We start from the raw sequence: 21,392 nt of genomic DNA, 5'->3' as shown, positions 1-21,392 counted from the left end.
AAGGAAATGTCGGTGACAGTTTGTTTATGGTTGAACTTTAAGCTTTAGGTATTGCATGCATGGCTAACTAGTATTGATTGTGAAAATGTTGGGTATATTATGAGTGAAAAAAAGAGAACTAAAATTTATTATTTTGTGTTTATGTTAATTTCATGCAATTTCACTTTTTGATTATAGCTTATTTATTTCAATTGTATCTTTTGTAGAATGGAACTAAGCACATATCCAAACAATAGTAAGTTCCATCTTCTACTGCAAAGCCTATACCATATATACATGTACTGTAAACTTCTTTTCATGTGCGATTAAAAGCATATTTTGTAGGAGAAAAGAATAAGAACCAAAATACAAAAAAATAAAAATGCTGAGAAAAAATTTCAAGTACTGATAAGGTAAGTTCATAGAAGAATAGATTGTAAAATTAAATCTTTATAAAAAAAAAATCCTAATATAAGCATGAAAGCATGAAATTAAGTCAGCAAATAGAAAACCCATTTTTATGTTTTCCCTATTCTAGTACTTTGGTTTATCTGTTTTAGTTTACTGGTTAAGGATTACTCAAAGGCAGACAGTGATAAATTAGTAAAGAGAATAGGCAAAAAAGGGACAAATAATAAATGACTCATTATTTCTGTGAATTCTTGCAAACGTGATTATTAAATTGTAAATAGATTGTGAAGCAAGGCATTAACAAAGCTAATTATTAGAGCTAGTTAAAAATAGTTTAATGAATATTGCAACTGACATCTGTCATTATATTTCCAATTTACAATGGATATATTTTTATTGGGAACTGCAAATTGCAATTCTTTTTTGTTACCTCTATCAATTCATCTGACCTCCTGAAATAGGTCAAGGTCATAAAGTTTAATCAACAATAAAAAACTGACAACTGTTATTCATGTTTCTATTTTCTATGAATGTGTTTGTTTTAGGAACAATTAATTGCAATATTTCATAGTCTGTTGCACTGTTATACAATACATTCTGTGGTTTTTTCTATCTAGGCTCGTGAAATGGGTCAAGGTCATTCATTTGAACAAACATTCTTCAACATCACGCCAGAATACTAGTACAGAACCAATATTGTGATGTTTAGGTCTCTTGTTATTATTTAGAAGTTGATTTTTTAAAGGAAACTTATTATCAGACAAGTTTGCAAGTATAGATACAATAAGAGAATTTCTTAGCTTTGAACAAACTATTCATGTCTATGATATAGTGATCAGACATAAAGGTTCCAGCTATCATGACCAGATTACATCATAATAAAACCATTGTATTGATGTTTGTTTCAAACAGGTTCAATGTGTGCTTCAACAAAGCCTAGAAATAAGACATAAAATTCCATAAAATTCTAAGTGTATGATGACCATTTATGGTCCTGGAAGTTTGGCCCTGCAAGTCTTTTTGCTGATTTCCACAAATAGGACATGGAAACATAAAAAAAGAGTGATTGGAAAAACTCTCCTTCAGTCTAAATCAATTAGGCTACAAGCTGCACAATAATTAAATACCTGATAATGGTATTGAGGCTGAAACTTTGGTTTTGTTTTAATCAATTGTTCCTGTACAGATAGAGACTAAATAAAGAGTCTTTGGTGTCCTGGACAATACACTGTAAACAGGCTTTGGTATCTGTAACAATGTAAAGAATATCTATCTTTCTTGGTATAATGTGTCAATAGACTAGAAGATTTTTCATCTCAATTTTCAGTAAATTTAACCATTGATTATTCATCTAAGTTTAGAAATAAATCTACATTATTCAGTCTTAGGAAAAACAACACAAGATATTTAAAGAAATAAAAGAGTATTTCTATAGCAACACGACTGATTTTATATTAAGTCTTTGGTTTGAGCTGAATTTGACAGCAGTTTCTGAATGAAATTATTGATTTTATCAAGTAATAATCTTTTACACATTCCTGGTGGCGAAATATAAATAATAGAATAACTCTGTCTTAATGATACACTTTAAAAGTGTTAAGAAAAAGCTCAAGGCTGCGATACTACAGCTGTGCTATATTGGTAAACCAATACATAAAGTTTTGTATAATACTCCCACGTACTATAAGGATATATAGATATCAATAACTGACAACTCTATTCAGGTTACTGTAAATTTTAGGTGGGAACATTTCATAACTTGTAAGATACAGAATAGTCTGCTATACAAAAAAAAAAATTAGGGATTGTAAATTTTCACTGTCTAGCGTTAGGGTATATATGAGTGAATCATTTCTGAATATTTCACAGATTAAACTTTTGTAATCAAAGCAATGTCCTGTGAAATCGCAAAAATATCATTCCCACGAAAATAATCAGCTATAGGGCATTCAATGAAAAATTGTATTTATATCCTACTCTTTCATTGCTGTTGTACCAGTCTTTAATCAAAATGTATTTACTTAGTGTAACATATACATACACAGTCTATTATCACAAGAGGCCAAGAGGGCCTGTATCACTCAAATGGTTATTGTAATGCCAAGTAATGTTTTGAATACAGGATAACAGTTTCTTTTCTAAAGGAATTTAGCGATTTACCTCTAATTTCCCATTTTTTCTGCTCCAGGGGGTCAGAGCCAAAATTTATACAAAGTCTGGTTAAATTCCATGCAGAACTCTATGATTAGTAGTGATTTAAAGGCTTTACCTCTAATTCCCCTATTTCATCCCCCCACTCCTGTCCCCCGGGGAACAAAGTCAAAATGTATACAAACTATGTTCCCCTTTCCCCAAGGATGCTTCTGGCAAATTTTGTTACATTCCATGCAAAACTCTATGACTAGCAGCAATTAAAAGATTTACCTCTATTTCCTCTATTGGGCCCCGCCCCTCCTACCCCCTAGGGGTCAGAGCCAAAATTTATACAAACTCTGTTCCACTTCCCCCAAGGATGTTTGTGGCTAAATTTGGTTACAATCCATGCTGAACTCTAGAACAACTAGCGATTTATAGGATTTACCTCTATTTCCCCTATTGGGCCCTGCCCCTCCTGCCGCTGGAGGGTCAGAGCCAAAATTTATACAAGTTCTGTTCTCCTTCCCCCAAGGGTGTTTGACAATGTAAAGAATTTCTATCTTTCTTGGTATAATGTGTCAATAGACTAGAAGATTTTTCATCTCAATTATCAGTAAATTTAACCATTGATTATTCATCTAAGTTTAGAAATAAATCTACATTATTCAGTCTTTGGAAAAACAACACAAGATATTTAAAGAAATAAAAGAGTATTTCTATAGCAACACGACTGATTTTATATTAAGTCTTTGGTTTGAGCTGAATTTGACAGCAGTTTCTGAATGAAATTATTGATTTTATCAAGTAATAATCTTTTACACATTCCTGGTGGCGAAATATAAATAATAGAATAACTCTGTCTTAATGATACACTTTAAAAGTGTTAAGAAAAAGCTCAAGGCTGCGATACTACAGCTGTGCTATATTGGCAAACCAATACATAAAGTTTTGTATAATACTCCCACGTACTATAAGGATATATAGATATCAATAACTGACAACTCTATTCAGGTTACTGTAAATTTTAGGTGGGAACATTTCATAACTTGTAAGATACAGAATAGTCTGCTATACAAAAAAAAAAAAATTAGGGATTGTAAATTTTCACTGTTTAGCGTTAGGGTATATATGAGTGAATCATTTCTGAATATTTCACAGATTAAACTTTTGTAATCAAAGCAATGTCCTGTGAAATCGCAAAAATATCATTCCCGCGAAAATAATCAGCTATAGGGCATTCAATGAAAAATTGTATTTATATCCTACTCTTTCATTGCTGTTCTACAAAATGTCTTTACTTAGTGTAACATATACATACACAGTCTATTATCACAAGAGGCCAAGAGGGCCTGTATCGCTCACATGGTTATTGTAATGCCAAGTAATGTTTTGAATACAGGATAACTGTTTCTTTTCTAGAGGAATTTAGCGATTTACCTCTAATTTCCCATTTTTTCTGCTCCAGGGGGTCAGAGCCAAAATTTATACAAAGTCTGGTTAAATTCCATGCAGAACTCTATGATTAGTAGTGATTTAAAGGCTTTACCTCTAATTCCCCTATTTCCCCCGGGGAACAAAGTCAAAATGTATACAAACTATGTTCCCCTTTCCCCAAGGATGCTTCTGGCAAATTTTGTTACATTCCATTCAAAACTCTATGACTAGCAGCAATTAAAAGATCTGGGGTCAGAGCCAAACTTTATACAAGTTCTGTTCTCCTTCCCCCAATGATGTTTGTGGCCAAATTTAGTTACAATCCATATAGAACTCTAGGACAACTAGCGATTTATAGGATTTACCTCTATTTCCCCTATTGGGCCCTGCCCCTCCTGCCGCTGGAGGGTCAGAGCCAAAATTTATACAAGTTCTGTTCTCCTTCCCCCAAGGGTGTTTGTGGCCAAATTTGGTTACAATCCACGCAGAACTCTATGACTAGTAGCGATTTAAAGGAAATGTTGACGGACGGACGGACGGACGACGGACACCCCGCGCCATGACATTAATAAAAATAATTTCAGTAAGTTATTCATATAATAATGTGGTTCTCAGTGAGTTTTATAGCAAAAAATATATTTTGAGTGGTAATAATGTCATAGGTATGGCATTATTTGATTTATTGTAAATATTTATTTTCTATTTATCTTAATTATTGTATATTATTATTGTTTATTTAATTATTCCTTGTATTAAAAAAATCATATCATGCTACATAATAAATGGAATTTGGCACTGTATGATTCTAAGGATTTTTTTAATATAAAATCCAAATTTTTCATACCTATTTCCGGTTCTGTCTATTACTTTGACCCATCCAAGATGACCGCCCAACAAACGCTGCATTACTGTTCGACTGCTTTCATATATTTCATTTTCATGTAAGTAAAGTGTTGTCAGTCACTACTAGTGTTTGTTTTAAATAATGTTTATCATGTTGTATCAAACACTTTATTAATATGACTGAAGGCAAGACCTTAAAGGGCGCAGCCAGATGTTTTAATACGAATCATGCACAGCATAGGAAGAGCAAAGCTCTACTTGTTTATTTTATTTTCTATTTCATGTAGAAGACATAATTTACAAATAAAAGGACACACTTTAAACTACAGAAGTATATGATGTAATAATTGTCTAGCATAAACTCAAAGAAATGAACTCAAAGATTCGGATTTCTCTGTGTCCATTCAAGGCCTGGAGTGCCGCGTATGCGAATCCTATGATTTCGCGCCATTTGTTGATGTTATGTGACGTCATGATTTCTTGTGCTCATCTTCACCTTGGTGGATATTTTGACTGCATTCTATAGCTTTTAATTTTCAAAGTGTTATTATTATTATTTAAAAAAAAAAAAAATAAAAAATGTTTAGTTACTCCTGTTATGCATTTGCATTAGTTAAATATATATTTACTGGGGAGAGCAGTACCGGAGCAATGCAAAACTTCCCCATATGTATGAAAAAATGGCGGCCGCAAACTGTCAGTGTGTTGGATTGAATTTGGAAGATTCTTATATTTTGGTGTATCTGTTAACTTAGAAGTGCTTCGCACTTTGTGCCCTTCTTCGGGCACGAAGGGCTGCGCCCTTATCAAACCGTAATATCCTTTCAAATGGATGGAGACGGCCATTGAATTTGACCCATTCCATCTAAAGGTGTAAAAAGACCAGTCAGATACAATTACCCCAGTGTGGCATTACTTATACAGGGCTTCAGTTACCGGCTAATTGTTTCAAACCTCTTTTGTTAACATAAACAAGCTATAGACTTAATTGCTCTGCCCAAACCGTGTCAAAATGTGCGACCGGATGATGGGCGTTTTGGAAAGATCGAAATGACATTCGTTTTTCTGGTCGCTGTAAAGAGATTTTTTGTGACCATAGGAAGGAAATTTTGTGGTCGCTGATCACTTTAGAGAGATGGTAGTTTAATAGAGATAAAATATATAGTAAAAATGCTTGGGGAATTGAAGTGGTCGTTTAGAGCAGAGGATCGCTTAATACAGATGTTCGTTAGAACAGAATCGACTGTATATGGAAATAGCAAAATTGACCCCTCTTGGCCCTGCCCCTAAGGTACTCAGGGGGTTAGTCCCATCACTTGTACAATTTTGAATCCCAACCCTTAAAGGATATTACCATTGCATTATGAGTGCTATCCCATGCTTAGTTTCAGAGAAGAAGTCGTTTATATGGAAAAACCAAATTGACCCCTTTTGACCCCGTCCCTCATGCCCCCGGGGGGTCAGTCCCATCATTTGTACAATTTTGAATCCCCACCCTATAAGAATGCTACCATTGCATTGTGGGTGCTATCCCATGCTTAGTTTCAGAGAAGAAGTCGTTTAAATGGAAATAGCCAAATTGACCTCTTTTGGCCCGCCACTCAGGCCCCTTGGGGGTCAGCCCTATCATTTGTACAATACTATACACCCAAACTTGCATGAAAAGATAACTTAGCAAATGACAGTCAACCTACTTGCATCACAAGTTTGTATTCCTCTAACCTAGATCATGGACCAATTAATTAGTATGAAGTTCCAGTGCCTCAGAGAATAGGAGATAGAGCCCAGCAGACAAGCTTAGATTTTCTTGAAAGTACATCAAATGTCAACATGCATGTAGGCCAACTGAAGAGACATGTCACCTTAGCTTGGTAAAGATCCAAGTATGATGTAGCAGTGCCTTATGATAAACGAGAGATTCTGTATCAATTGTCTTCCCATGACATCAATCATTTTGCCTTTTGGGAGCTAAAATCTGGTTATAATAAATTGACTGGAGAATTGTTCTTGTCAAGTCGTAGGCTAATTAATCTCATCCAGAGGTGCCCTATTGCTAGTTTGAAACAGACACTTATATGGACCTGTGAAGTCAAGGTGACCAAATTACAATATACTGACCATAACCCATGGATAATTCAGGTTTAATAAAACAAATTTCATTGCAATTTATCTTTAACAAAAAGAATCATTCAATTTTCAAATACATGTATAGCACTTATATGACAATGTCTAGCCTTATGGTCAAGGTCAATATGACTAAATTGACATGATTGATACAAGTATACTACAAATTTTGTAAAGACAATCTGTTTAGGTAAAGGTAAGAGAAACTACCAGCACATGGGAGTAAGAAGTAGTTCTATTACAATAGGTGTTCAGGGATCCAGATAATACCACATACTTACGAGGAGGCACAATAGATAAACATGCCTGTACCATTCAGGCTGATATTGTAACAGTTGGGGATCCCTGTTGTACTCCTCCTCAGATAATATACACAAACCAGCGGAAATCAATCCTATATCTTCTGATACATACTGATGAGGCAGTTTGTTCTTGTGTATTTAATTACAGTGACTGTATACTGGCTCTACAGTGTCCATTTCCTAATGCAATCACCATATATTAAAGCAGCTTCTGTAATTTATATCCTTATCTGTAGAAACTTAGGGTTAATACCAATACTTCCACGGCAAACCAAATTAATGAACATCGACATTTCACTTGTAATATGATTTGTGTAGAGTAAGGAATGTTTAAACTGATGTTGACATGCCCTCACACAAACAGGAAGGAGTCGGGTTAAAGATGAAGTGTCTTTTTGTTGTAGAGATCAACCCTACATCTGATGTCTTAGTGTCACTCTGTGTCTCCCAGCCACACGACTGAATCTATCTAGTCCTACGGAGCTCACAAATAAAATGTTGAAATCACTAGCGTACGTTGTCTGTTGATAGATCTACTGTTAATATTGACAATGTTAACACTAGATCTATCAACAGACAATGTACGCACCACACCCCACACTAATACACACTGGTAGTCCACTTATATAGAGTAGGTCACACTCTAGCTCATAAATACAAGTCACTATACTCCCACATACATATAATTGCACTTTCATTTAAATGAACAAAACACTATATATTAGCCATTACTCCAACAAATACACCGTCCCCACCCACATATACTCCTCCCCTATTAACCCACACCTATCCCCACCCCATATATCGCTTCCCTGATAACCCAAAACTGTCCCCACCCACATATACCCTTTCCCTAGTAATCCACACTAATACACCACTGTCCCCATCCGCATATACCCCTCCCCTGGTAACCCACTAATACATCACTCTCCCCATCCGCATATACACCACTGTCCCCATCCACATATACCCCTCCCCTGGTAATCCACACTAATACACCACTGTCCCCATCCACATATACCCCTCCCCTGGTAACCCACTAATACACCACTGTCCCCATCCACATATACCCCTCCCTGGTAACCCACTAATACACCACTGTCCCCATCAACATATATACCCCTCCCCTAGTAATCCACACTAATACACCACTGTCCCCATCAACATATACCCCTCCCCTGGTAATCCACACTAATACACCACTGTCCCCATCCACATATACCCCTCCCCTGGTAATCCACACTAATACACCACTGTCCCCATCCACATATACCCCTCCCCTGGTAACCCACTAATACACCACTGTCCCCATCACACATATACCCCTCCCCTGGTAATCCACACTAATACACCACTGTCCCCATCCACATATACCCCTCCCCTGGTAATCCACACTAATACACCACTGTCCCCATCCACATATACCCCTCCCCTGGTAGCACACTAATACACCACTGTCCCCATCCACATATACCCCTCCCCTGGTAACCACACTAATACACCACTGTCCCCATCCGCATATACCCTTCCCCTAGTAATCCACACTGATACGAGGGGTGTTCCAAAATTATTGTTACTTTGGTGATTTCTCTTTGATAGAAATAATTCTGATCATTTTACTTTGCACTGTCCCTCGAAGTACTCCCCCCTCTGCATTTATGCATCGTTTCAAACGATCGATCCACTTTTGGAAACATTTTTCGTACTCTTAAATTGGTATACTCATAAGATACTGGTAAATGGCAGAGCCAAGGGCATTTCTTGATTTATATTTTGTTCCAGACAGGTGAAATTTTAGTTTGGGGAAAAAGTCACAGGAGGCCAAGTCTGGTGAATATGCAGGGTTGGGGAGGACAGTGACCTTTTCTGCCTTCAAAAACTCCGTTACAATGCGCACCTTGTGTGCTGGCGCATTATCATGTAAGAGCCAGAGGTACTTCAAACCTGTCTGTGGGCGGCGAAGTTTGTAGACTTTCTTAAGTTTTCGAAGTACAACGTCTCTATAATACTTCGATGTGACAGTTATGCCTTTTGGAACAGGGATTTGAATGATTGGACCCTTGTTATCAAAGAATATGACATACAAAATCTTCCTCACGGTTATTCTTTTAGCAATGCTAGGGCGCCTGGCATTTTTGTTTGCCCAGATTCGATTAGAGCATTTTCTTTTGGGTTCGAAAAAAATACACCCATGTTTCATCACCTGTGACCAAATTATCAAAAGCCTTTTTGCTGTATTTTGGGTATTTCTTCAATAAGGATTTGGCCTTGTCAACCCGGGACCTCTTTTGGTTGTCAGTTAGTAGATGGGGTATCCACCTGGCATTGATCTTGCCCAGCTTAAAATGGTTCTTTAAAATGCAATGAATATGTGCTAAAGACAAGTCTGTCATTTTAGCTAACTGCCGGACAGTGTACCTTGCATCTTTTTCAAGGATTTGCCAAATTAGTTCAATGTTATGCTTTGTTGTTGTTGTTGCAGGGCGACCTGTGTGGGCAGCATCTTAAAGCTGCTGGTGTCCCGACTTAAATCGAGCAACCCACCTACAAATAGTCATATATGACATTTGACCCTTCCCATATATATCACAAACCTCACGATGAATATCCACCGGCTTTAAGCCAAGTAGAGACCTACCTTTGATATAGGCCCTAATTTCAATTACGTTTTCAACTCTCTTGCCAACCATATTTGTATAGAGTGTAATGAGTGCACTACAAAACAGTGTACACAGCACCAAGGTCAGTGTAATTGTGAGCGAGATATTTACCTATATCACGCTTCAGATATCACACTATCACCACGCGGTAGTTTTAAGCCCATTTAGCACGATTTCCACGAGATATTGCGCAAGTAATTTCGGAACATTCCTCATACACCACTGTCCCCATCAACATATACCCCTCCCCTGGTAATCCACACTAATACACCACTGTCCCCATCAACATATACCCCTCCCCTGGTAATCCACACTAATACACCACTGTCCCCATCCACATATACCCCTCCCCTGGTAACACACTAATACATCACTGTCCCCCATCAACATATACCCCCTCCCCTGGTAATCCCACACTAATACACCACTGTCCCCATCCACATATACCCCTCCCCTGGTAACCCACTAATACACCACTGTCCCCATCCACATATACCCCTCCCCTGGTAATCCACACTAATACACCACTGTCCCCATCCACATATACCCCTCCCCTGGTAACACACTAATACACCACTGTCCCCATCCACATATACCCCTCCCCTGGTAATCCACACTAATACACCACTGTCCCCATCCACATATACCCCTCCCCTGGTAATCCACACTAATACACCACTGTCCCCATCCACATATACCCCTCCCCTGGTAACCACACTAATACACCACTGTCCCCATCCAACATATACCCCTCCCCTGGTAATCCACACTAATACACCACTGTCCCCATCCACATATACCCCTCCCCTGGTAATCCACACTAATACACCACTGTCCCCATCCACATATACCCCTCCCCTGGTAACCCACTAATACACCACTGTCCCCATCCAACATATACCCCTCCCCTGGTAATCCACACTAATACACCACTGTCCCCATCCACATATACCCCTCCCCTGGTAATCCACACTAATACACCACTGTCCCCATCCACATATACCCCTCCCCTGGTAGCACACTAATACACCACTGTCCCCAATCCACATATACCCCTCCCCTGGTAACCCACTAATACACCACTGTCCCCATCAACATATACCCCTCCCCTGGTAATCCACTAATACACCACTGTCCCCATCCACATATACCCCTCCCCTGGTAACCCACTAATACACCACTGTCCCCATCCACATATACCCCTCCCCTGGTAACCCACTAATACACCACTGTCCCCATCCACATATACCCCTCCCCTGGTAATCCACTAATACACCACTGTCCCCATCCACATATACCCCTCCCCTGGTAACCCACTAATACACCACTGTCCCCATCCACATATACCCCTCCCCTGGTAATCCACTAATACACCACTGTCCCCATCCACATATACCCCTCCCCTGGTAATCCACACTAATACACCACTGTCCCCATCCACATATACCCCTCCCCTGGTAACACACTAATACACCACTGTCCCCATCCAACATATACCCCTCCCCTGGTAATCCACACTAATACACCACTGTCCCCATCCCATATACCCCTCCCCTGGTAACCACACTAATACACCACTGTCCCCATCCACATATACCCCTCCCCTGGTAATCCACACTAATACACCACTGTCCCCATCCACATATACCCCTCCCTGGTAACCCACTAATACACCACTGTCCCCATCCACATATACCCCTCCCCTGGTAATCCACACTAACACACCACTGTCCCCATCCGCATATACCCCTCCCCTGGTAACCCACTAATACACCACTGTCCCCATCCGCATATACCCCTCCCCTGGTAACACACTAATACACCACTGTCCCCATCCACATATACCCCTCCCGGTAATCCACTAATACCCACTGTCCCCATCCACATATACCCTTCCCCTGGTAATCCATACTAATACCCCACTGTCCCCATCCACATATACCCCTCCCTGGTAACCCACTAATACACCACTGTCCCCACCCACATATACCCCTCCCCTGATAATCCACACTAACACACCACTGTCCCCATCCGCATATACCCCTCCCCTGGTAACCCACTAATACACCACTGTCCCCACCCACATATACCCCTCCCCTGGTAATCCACACTAATACACCACTGTCCCCATCCGCATATACTCCTTCCCTGGTAATCCACTAATACCCCACTGTCCCCATCCACAAATACCCTTTCCCTAGTAATCCACACTAATACACCACTATCCCCACCCACAAATACCCTTTCCCTAGTAATCCACACTAATACACCACTGTCCCCATCCACATATACCCTTTCCCTAGTAATCCACACTAATACACCACTGTCCCCATCCACATATACCCCTCCCCTGGTAACCCACTAATACACCACTGTCCCCATCCACATATACCCCTCCCCTGGTAATCCACACTAATACACCACTGTCCCCATCCACATATACCCCTCCCCTGGTAATCCACACTAATACACCACTGTCCCCATCCACATATACCCCTCCCCTGGTAACCCACTAATACACCACTGTCCCCATCCACATATACCCCTCCCCTGGTAATCCACACTAATACACCACTGTCGCCATCCACATATACCCCTCCCCTGGTAACCCACTAATACACCTATCCCCATCTACATATACCCCTCCCCTGGTAATCCACACTAATACCCCACTGTACCTATCCTCATATACCGCTCCCCTGGTAATCCACACTAATAAACCACTGTTCCCATCCACATATACCCCTCCCCAGATAATCCACACTAATACACAACTGTCCCCATCCGCATATACCCCTAGTCTGGTAACCCACATTAATACACTTTTCTCCCAACCCACACCAACCTAAACTTTTACAAAAGTACACTTGTCCCCACCCTACATGAACCTTTCTTCAGGTAACCACACAAATTAACACCATCCCCATCCCCATATAAAAGGCCACTTCCCTGGTAACACAAACTTAAAGTTTGAATGTCATCATCCACATTCAGCTGTACTTCCTACTGTTCAATATCCTTATACACATGTTTATTTACTTCTATACAAACTGATAACCATCACCAATTCCTCCTACATGGATATATACACTATCCTTAAATAAATCCACTGTCTGTCTATCAAGTTCCAACTACCTATTTGTTCTCAAAACACTTCTGACATTAATTGTCTTATACACATCAAATATACATAAGTGATTGAAGTTATTGTTAAAGATGAAGAAGGTCAGGTTCCTCCTTCACCGGTCTTAGAAAAGATCAATACACTGGCTCTCTAATGGACTCTAAAGTTTCCTTCCTGGTACTCTTCATACATCAACCTTTCAGAGCCACGGTGAATGGTAGTACCAACCCTACTAAGTCTGACACTCTAATAGCATCTGTTGTCAACAGGACATCAGGCTGGATGACACCAAATATAGTCAGCTTGTCATAAACATCTGAGCTACTGTTATAACAAAGATGCACAGTACGATTCATATATGATGTCCCATCCCCTGCAAATATCAAATGTGTTAAAAACAATAAAATTCTGGTTTCATTAGCAATTAATTTGTAAGGTAAACAGTATATCCATTCCATTGAAAAGGAAATGTTTTATAGTATATATATATACGTATGTCATGTCCTTTTTCTTAAATAGGCGAATCCCTTTTTATTGATAAGTACATTTTCATCATAAGTCTTTCGTCTCAGAATTTGATTCAGTGAAATTGAACAGTTTAACATAGAGGAAGAGGGCACATGTAATAAAATATAAGTTCAGGCTGAGAAGGGACTTTAAAAGAATTTGCTACAGCCCCACTCTTGGAAGTAAGACAGAATGTATACAAAATTGGACCCCTTCACCCAAGGATGCTTCAATCCCAATATGGATATAATAAATACCCTTATTCCTATAGAGTAAGAAAGTATTTAATTGCTTTATTTTTCTATTGGACCCCATCCATCCATTCCCTGTGGATCAGACATACATTGGCATATACAAAATTGGTTCCTTTTTTCCCCCCGAGGATGCTATCGACCAGATTTTGATGGATCAAATTTCCTTACTCCTACAGAAGGACTAATATAGATAATTTGCTATATTGTCTCCCCCTCGACTTGCTGCAGAACCAGATTCATATTCCTTTATCAAAAATTGGTTCCCTTTCACTCCGGGACACTGATAACACCATTGGGTCCACTGTATAATTACTAAAACTCGCTGGGGCTTTAATTTCACTGAATTCGCAGATCCATCTATATTTGCACAATTTGATATATTATGATTTTCAAAGTCGTAATTTAACATATTATAGCCAATCACAACAATGACGCCTCCAAAGGCTACTGAGATAATTGGCAAAAATAATATCCCTCGCAAGTAAGCTCACTACAGTAAGTCACAAACTTTTACACCAGCCAAATTGAACAACTATACATTATACTGTGTATAATTTTTACTAGTATGCATTTATAAGGAAAATTGACACAAAAGACAATGGACATTGCAAAGTAATTTTCATTAGCAGCTATTAAATTTCACTGCTTCCTTTTCAAAACAACTTAGCTGAGATTAACATTTGCGAATTTAAAAACTAAATAAAATTTATTTGGATCACGAAAGTAAAGTTGGTTTACGGTAAGCTCGCCTGCCATCTTACATGCATGCAATTTCACACTATAATAGATACTGGTTTATATTATTGATAATTAATGCAACATGTACACTGCAGTCATCACACTCAAATGACTCTAAGTTTCTTACATTCAACCAGTTTTAATACTACTCCATCTCTGTGTCGTAAATTGAAGACCAACGTGGGGCAGACCATTGCAGGTATCGGTCACATTCCACCATCCTTGCATGACCTTGAATGTCAATGGGTTATCAATTGGATGTAAAACACAACCAAACAATACCTCCAAGTGCCTCTACGTAAGTGTATGAGCATGGTAATAAAGTATTGTAGTATAATCCACCACAAGCTTTAAAAAGATTGCAATATGCCTGAGCGGCTGTTACAGTTATCGGCGAAATATAAATATAACTCGGTATAAAATGTTCATTATTTTGTGGGTGTCTGGATGATCCGGCAATTGATGGGATGGCTACAGATCAATACTGATACAGAAAGTGTGTGTACTGTTGAGTAAGGCAGATTCCTAAGCTGATATGACAGAGTATCAGGGAAAAACCAGCCACTAGTTATTAACTCTCCCATTTACTTATTTGTCTAGGGCTCTTTCCTGCTTCAGCCATATGTGGTCAGTGTAAATTAATCGACTTTGGCCATTATAGAGGACGAGTGGTCAGCATGTGGATCAGTGGTTCTCTTCCAGTCATCCAATATAGTGACCATCATCATTCACGGTCAGATTGGTAATGTCCCATAATAGGAAGAGATCAATATATTATACATTTCAGTAAATCTAGCTCTCAGATTTGTATGCAGAGATAAGCCTAAACATCATTAGCTCATCCATATAAATTTATTCTATGTTTTGACAATCAAATTCGAACATGACTCGGACTGGAATAATCTAGACAACACTAATTTGTCCATATATATATTGACCTTGAAATAAAGAGATTGATGAAACTGTATATTTGTTATCTCTACAGTTTGGTATATAGTGCTGCCACTATCACATGGAGATTCAGCACAAACATACAATATGATATATAGTACTGCCACTATCACATGGAGACTCAGCACAAATGTACAACATGGTATATAGTGCTGCCACTATCACATGGAGACTCAGCACAAATATACAACATGATGTATAGTACTGCCACTATCACAAGGAGACTCAGCACAAATATACAACATGGTATATAGTGTCGCTGCTATCACAAGGAGACTCAGCACAAATGTACAACATGGTATATAGTGCTGCAACTATCACATAAAGACTTAGCACAAATATACAACATGGTATATAGTGCTGCCACTATCACAAGGAGACTCAGCACAAATATACACCATAGTATATAGTGCTGCCACTATCACATAAAGACTCAGCACAAATATACAACATGGTATATAGTGCTGCCACTATCACAAGGAGACTCAGCACAAATACACAACATGGTATATAGTGCTGCCACTATCACAAGGAGACTCAGCACAAATATACACCATAGTATATAGTGCTGCCACTATCACATAAAGACTCAGCACAAATATACAACATGGTATATAGTAATGCCACTATCATAAGGACACTTGGCACAAATATGCAACATGATATATATAGTGTCACTGCTATCACAAGGAGACTCAGCACAAATATACAACATGGTATGTAGTGTGCCCACTATACAAGGAGACTCAGCACAACTATACAACATGGTATATAGTGTCCCTGCTATCACAAGGAGATTCAGCACAAATATTTAACCTGGTATATATAGTGTCACTGCTATCACAAGGAGACTCAGTACAAATACTGTAAAATCATTTAGTTTCATTGGATTATGGACTCAATTTTCGTGGATTCTAAAATTTTACTATTTTGTTGGCACTTCAATTCATGGAGAAGACCTTACACATTACTGTTTAGATACACAGTCCACACTTTCACTGGAATTAAGCTCTACCACACACCACAGTTACAATCACAAGCTAGAGTAGGTACTCTTATCAGTGTTTTTACAGGTGTGTCCATCAAACAATTATCGCGTCACATTGATAGATTCTTGATACTTAATCAATTTATACTTTGGTACATGTAGAAAAGTCTACAAAAATTCTGAAAACTATCTTTGTTTGAACAATACTTTCCGACTTTGAACTTGTCATGCTTCTGCCTGAAATAGACTGATGTAGTGAGGTACTAATCATCCTACAATGTATACGTATGAACACATAGACTTACATGACATTGCAAATTGGTATACCGGTACATTCATTTAAAAGATCTTTTTTGTCTGGACGTAAATTTGTTGATTTTGATCAAAAAACGAAATCCATGAAAGTAAAACCCCTACGAAAATTGATAATTTAACAAATATACAACATGGTATATAGTGCTGCCACTATCACAAGGACACAAATATACAACAGTCTCCCAAAACATATATTACTCTTAAAGTTGCCTTTGTGTCGAGTTTGGTAGATTGCTAGTGACCAAAAAGCTAAATCGTTGGAGCATCTGACTAGTATACATATATATATATATTCGGAGAGTCCCAGTTTGAAACCAACGTAATCTTACTTTTCTTACATTTGGTGCCATATAACCATTTTTTCTTCAAGTAAGAAGAACCACACACATACGCATATACGCATCAACACCTCCCCCGCGTCTGTGTGTTGCCCCCCCCCCCCCCCCCACACACACACACACACACACACCCCCCTATCCTTCCTGTTATACGTGAAATGGTACATAAACCTTAGTTGTGTGTTAAACCTTCATGTCCAAGGCTAATAAATACAGGGAAGAGTATAATAGTTCTGGATCCCGTTGATCACCAGTGACCAGGTAGCTCAATCGGTAGAGTATCTGTCTAGTGTTGAGAGGTCACAGGTTTGAGCCATGGTTCATGGTCGAGCAATTTTCTGTTCCTGTCTTACATAATACCCGCTACAGCACTCTTTGCTGACATATGTCTATCCAATACCAATGATAATTAACATGCCTCCTCTAAACTAAACATCTTTACTTTACAAGGCTAATCTTCCATCCCAGGATTGGGAACCCATAAACTCTATTCTCTTATCCAATAATGCATCATTGCTTTGTGAATTGGACAAGAAAAGGAAGAAAGCCTACCAGTATATCTCTCTGTTGAAATAAAATAACGAAGTTTCCAGGCTTACAATTTATGTTTTGGGATTTAAGCTTATAATTGAAGCAATTTACTATTTTTCATTTGGAATCAATGGGGCCCATTATCAGCCCGAAAAAAACAATATGACTGATTGAATGCAAATCTGGAGGACTGATAAGAAGATTTTTATGTTATTAGTTCGTATAATGATTAAAATCAAACATGTTACAGTCGAAAATTACCAAATGGCTTAGACTTCAAACATTACGTAGACATATCTAGCCTCTACCTATAGATGCTGGGGTATGCAAGGTTTCTCTAAGCTACATTGTGAAAGGTCTCGTAAAGGCCTTAGATTAAATACTGTATTTGAATCAATAAGTACCCTCGTCCCTTAAAGCGCCCTTCCCCTTTATTGAGGACTCAAATTCTCTGAGCAAGCTGAAAATATGTTAACCCGAAGTTTCTTAAATTTATTCCTTTTTTTTTTTTTAAGCAAATTGGTTTATGATTTACTTTGTACCATATCTTATGAAAGGGAAGTCAAGATTTGGTAGAACTATTAAGCCCCCATCAATTTTTTCAATTTTGAACAGCCTAGGGCACTCATTGGGATGGATACAGTATTGCGTTATTTTGCATTGTCTCTCAGATACCACCTCCAAACATCATAGAAGTCAGAGCAACCCTGGAGTACATGTACAGTTGCATGTAATATAGATACATGTATAGATAATTTCCAGTACAGAAACTTATCATAAAGTTCCTCTTCACTGAACTCAATAAATTAACAATTAGTTAATAAAGTTCATTATTGTATACCTCAAATAGCCGGGGTTTTTTTCGGTTTTTTTTCCTGAAATCTCATTCAAAATACATTCAGATGGCCTCCATTTTATCTGAGAAAAACCTAGTACCCACTCTGTAACAAGGGGAGATCACTCAAGTAAAAAAAAACATAGCTCTGAAGCACAAGTAAAACTCTTCTTTTTGATTAGGATTTGTACAGTGGTATGTATTAAGCCTAATGATGGGGAATACAGACAGGAAGTTTTAGATCAATAGTGTTATATATACCTGTGCTAGGATCAACTGATGTTCTATTGTATGTTATAGATATCAGCTAGGCTGTACGGCTCACCACTAAACCACTGGTAGATAATAAATCGGCATTACTATGTACGTAACAATAACATTCTTTACCTGGCCTTGATATAATAACTGGCTCTTCGACTTACAGTTATGATTATCTTAATAAACAAAATATCATTCATGTATATAAATACATGGATACATGATACTTATCCTTTAACCAGGCCACTTAACCTAATAGGATGTTACTGATCGAGGTACTGACTACTGCATGAACACAAAATATTTGTTGACTAAAATTTTTTGTTGTTTTCAATTTGTGGTTCACTTGCTAATGAACCATAATTTAAAAACAATGAACATTGGTATATCCCTTATTAAAAAAACTGCCTGTCATAGACCAACCATAATTAATTCTACTCACAAAGATCAGTATGCTCCATGATATTAAGCATCATGCAATCCATTTATAATGATAAGGGCATGTTAATTAAACACCTGATAAGTTAATACATCACATATACAGGTAACATGATTTTCATTAAATTTCATTGGATTTTTCCCCATTATAATCCACGGTGGAGCATCTTTAATATTAGAAATTCATTCCTCTTCGATATATTTCTAATTTTCATTTCAATCACACAACACGTGCCCTAGATACATGAACCAAACATGTGCTGCTGAGTAAAATTCAAAATCAATTCTTATTGGCAAAACCATGTACATAAGACAATTACATAAACAAAAGTGAAGTCTATTTTTTTTAACATTTGTACTATGTACATACATTATACATGTACATATAACAGTTTACTAATATGCAATATAGAATAATGTCTCAGTACCGGAAGTTCAGAATCACTTTTGTAATTTTTTTAATCCACAATTAATTTGTATAAGCCTAAACATCATCTTAAATTATTCTGAGCTAGTCAGTGAGGCAAAGACAGTTACTTTAATTTAATAGTTTGAAATTGTTTTCTTCATTTCATAATTCTCCTCCAATATTTTTTTAAACTTAAAGATGACTATAGCATTTTCCTTTATATCCATTGACTTCGAAAGGTCTCTTTTTTTAAAATGAAATCTTTACACTTTAAAGCTGTGAAAATAAAATATTACAGAAAAAATGAAATTAATGACATCAATCCATCATAATTTTCTTCATCAACTAAATACAAAATATTATTAAATTTGGAAATTGCTTTGCCAGCTAGGCTTAAACTTTTAAACAGATGCATTAGCTGTAGATATATATGATTTGCTTCAAAAGTTCAACTTCACAGTCATTAAATATTGAAAAACCACACAATAAAATCTCTATCACACAAAGATTATAAACTGATATGAGATAAATAATATCTATCAATACTAATGTTATCACCTTATAGGTCTGCTGGTACAGTGATGTAAGATTAAAACAACTATAAATACATATTATCACTTGTAGAGCCCATGTAATAATAACCATGCCGATGTAAGGTCAGATAAAACAAAGCTTTATTCAAAATATACATCAAATAGCGCGTAACATGTTGCCACAGTAAGTCTAAAGATATTTCTAATGACTAGGTGTTATACTTAAAATTGAACTGATCAGTTTTGCTAACTTAAACGGTTTTGTTTTACTGGTATCAAGGAGTTTAAATTTAATTAGTATGGATTTACTAAATAATAATACAACTTAGTCATACATGTAATGATAATGTTGAAACTTAATTTATTAATTGCATTATATGAACTTGTGATTTTTAATTGTACATGAACATGTACTAGAAAACTAAACTTACATCATAATTCCTCACATCTCAAAATTTAGCACAGAAAAAAAATATAAATATTTCAGTTTGCTTTTTTAATATTTTTTTTTTATTATTATTTATTTATTTTTGTAAGACGCACTGGGTGATTTTATAAGATATAATTATCATTTACAGAAAAAAACCAAGCAGATGTTTTGGAAATAAAAAAGAAAAGTATCTGTAGTAGTAGTAGTAGTCAAGTATCCATACATGTATACATGTGTTTTATCATAATTTTGTAAAATTTTATCTTTCAAACGAAATATTATTAATATTATCTGTAACTTTGCTAACAACTTAAGTGATGAAACCAATGTCTGTACTTAATCAACATTGCTTCTATCAAATAAATAAATGTGAACGATCTACATCCCATTCCGTTTTGCATTACATATGAGCAATCGCTACTACGGTCTCGCACATGTGTGTCAGCATCATCAGCATCCCTACGAAATATATTAAAATAGGCTGCAAAACTATTGTAGTGCAAGATAACATGCTAACCATAACTACACTGCTTGACACAGTTCGGCAGAACAAAATGAACCCAAAGATTACTCACGCTTAAAAAGTTAATCCCTTTGCCGCTGTCAGCTACCCGTTTGTTGGGGATACCGTGTACACAAACTGGCATGTGTGGAATATGTTCATGACGTCATTAATTTCTGTACAGTTAGAGACAACTAGTCGATAAGATATTTTAAGGTCTATTTGAGACATTGTTTATCACGTTTCACCATTAATTATCGTATCCTGAGGTTCAATTTGAAGTCAATAACTTATAAGAAAACTACAAAATCCAATGTCATGGCAATATTCGCCGTATTATTTAATATTTAAA

General features: G+C 37.3%; 1 protein-coding gene across 4 annotated transcripts in view; it reads right to left on the bottom strand.

The window, feature by feature from the left end:
- Window positions 1-21,209, bottom strand: part of LOC138321305 (uncharacterized protein C1orf21 homolog) — a 52,055-nt gene extending 30,846 nt beyond the window's left edge. For 2 of the 4 annotated variants that reach the window (XM_069264900.1, XM_069264904.1), the window contains exon 1: window positions 21,114-21,209. The gene's annotated coding sequence lies outside the window, so the exon portion shown is untranslated. Of the gene's footprint in view, window positions 1-7,208; window positions 7,764-21,113 lie in introns of those variants that run through there. The other 2 variants (XM_069264901.1, XM_069264903.1) reach the window with 2 other exon arrangements.
- Between the last annotated feature and the right edge of the window lie 183 nt (window positions 21,210-21,392).

This window comes from Argopecten irradians, chromosome 4 (assembly GCF_041381155.1).
Source record: "Argopecten irradians isolate NY chromosome 4, Ai_NY, whole genome shotgun sequence".
In the NCBI taxonomy this organism is placed as follows: Eukaryota; Metazoa; Mollusca; class Bivalvia; order Pectinida; family Pectinidae; genus Argopecten; species Argopecten irradians.
The sequence above is the reverse complement of the archived record's forward strand: the minus strand, read 5'-3'. Positions and strand labels throughout refer to the sequence as shown.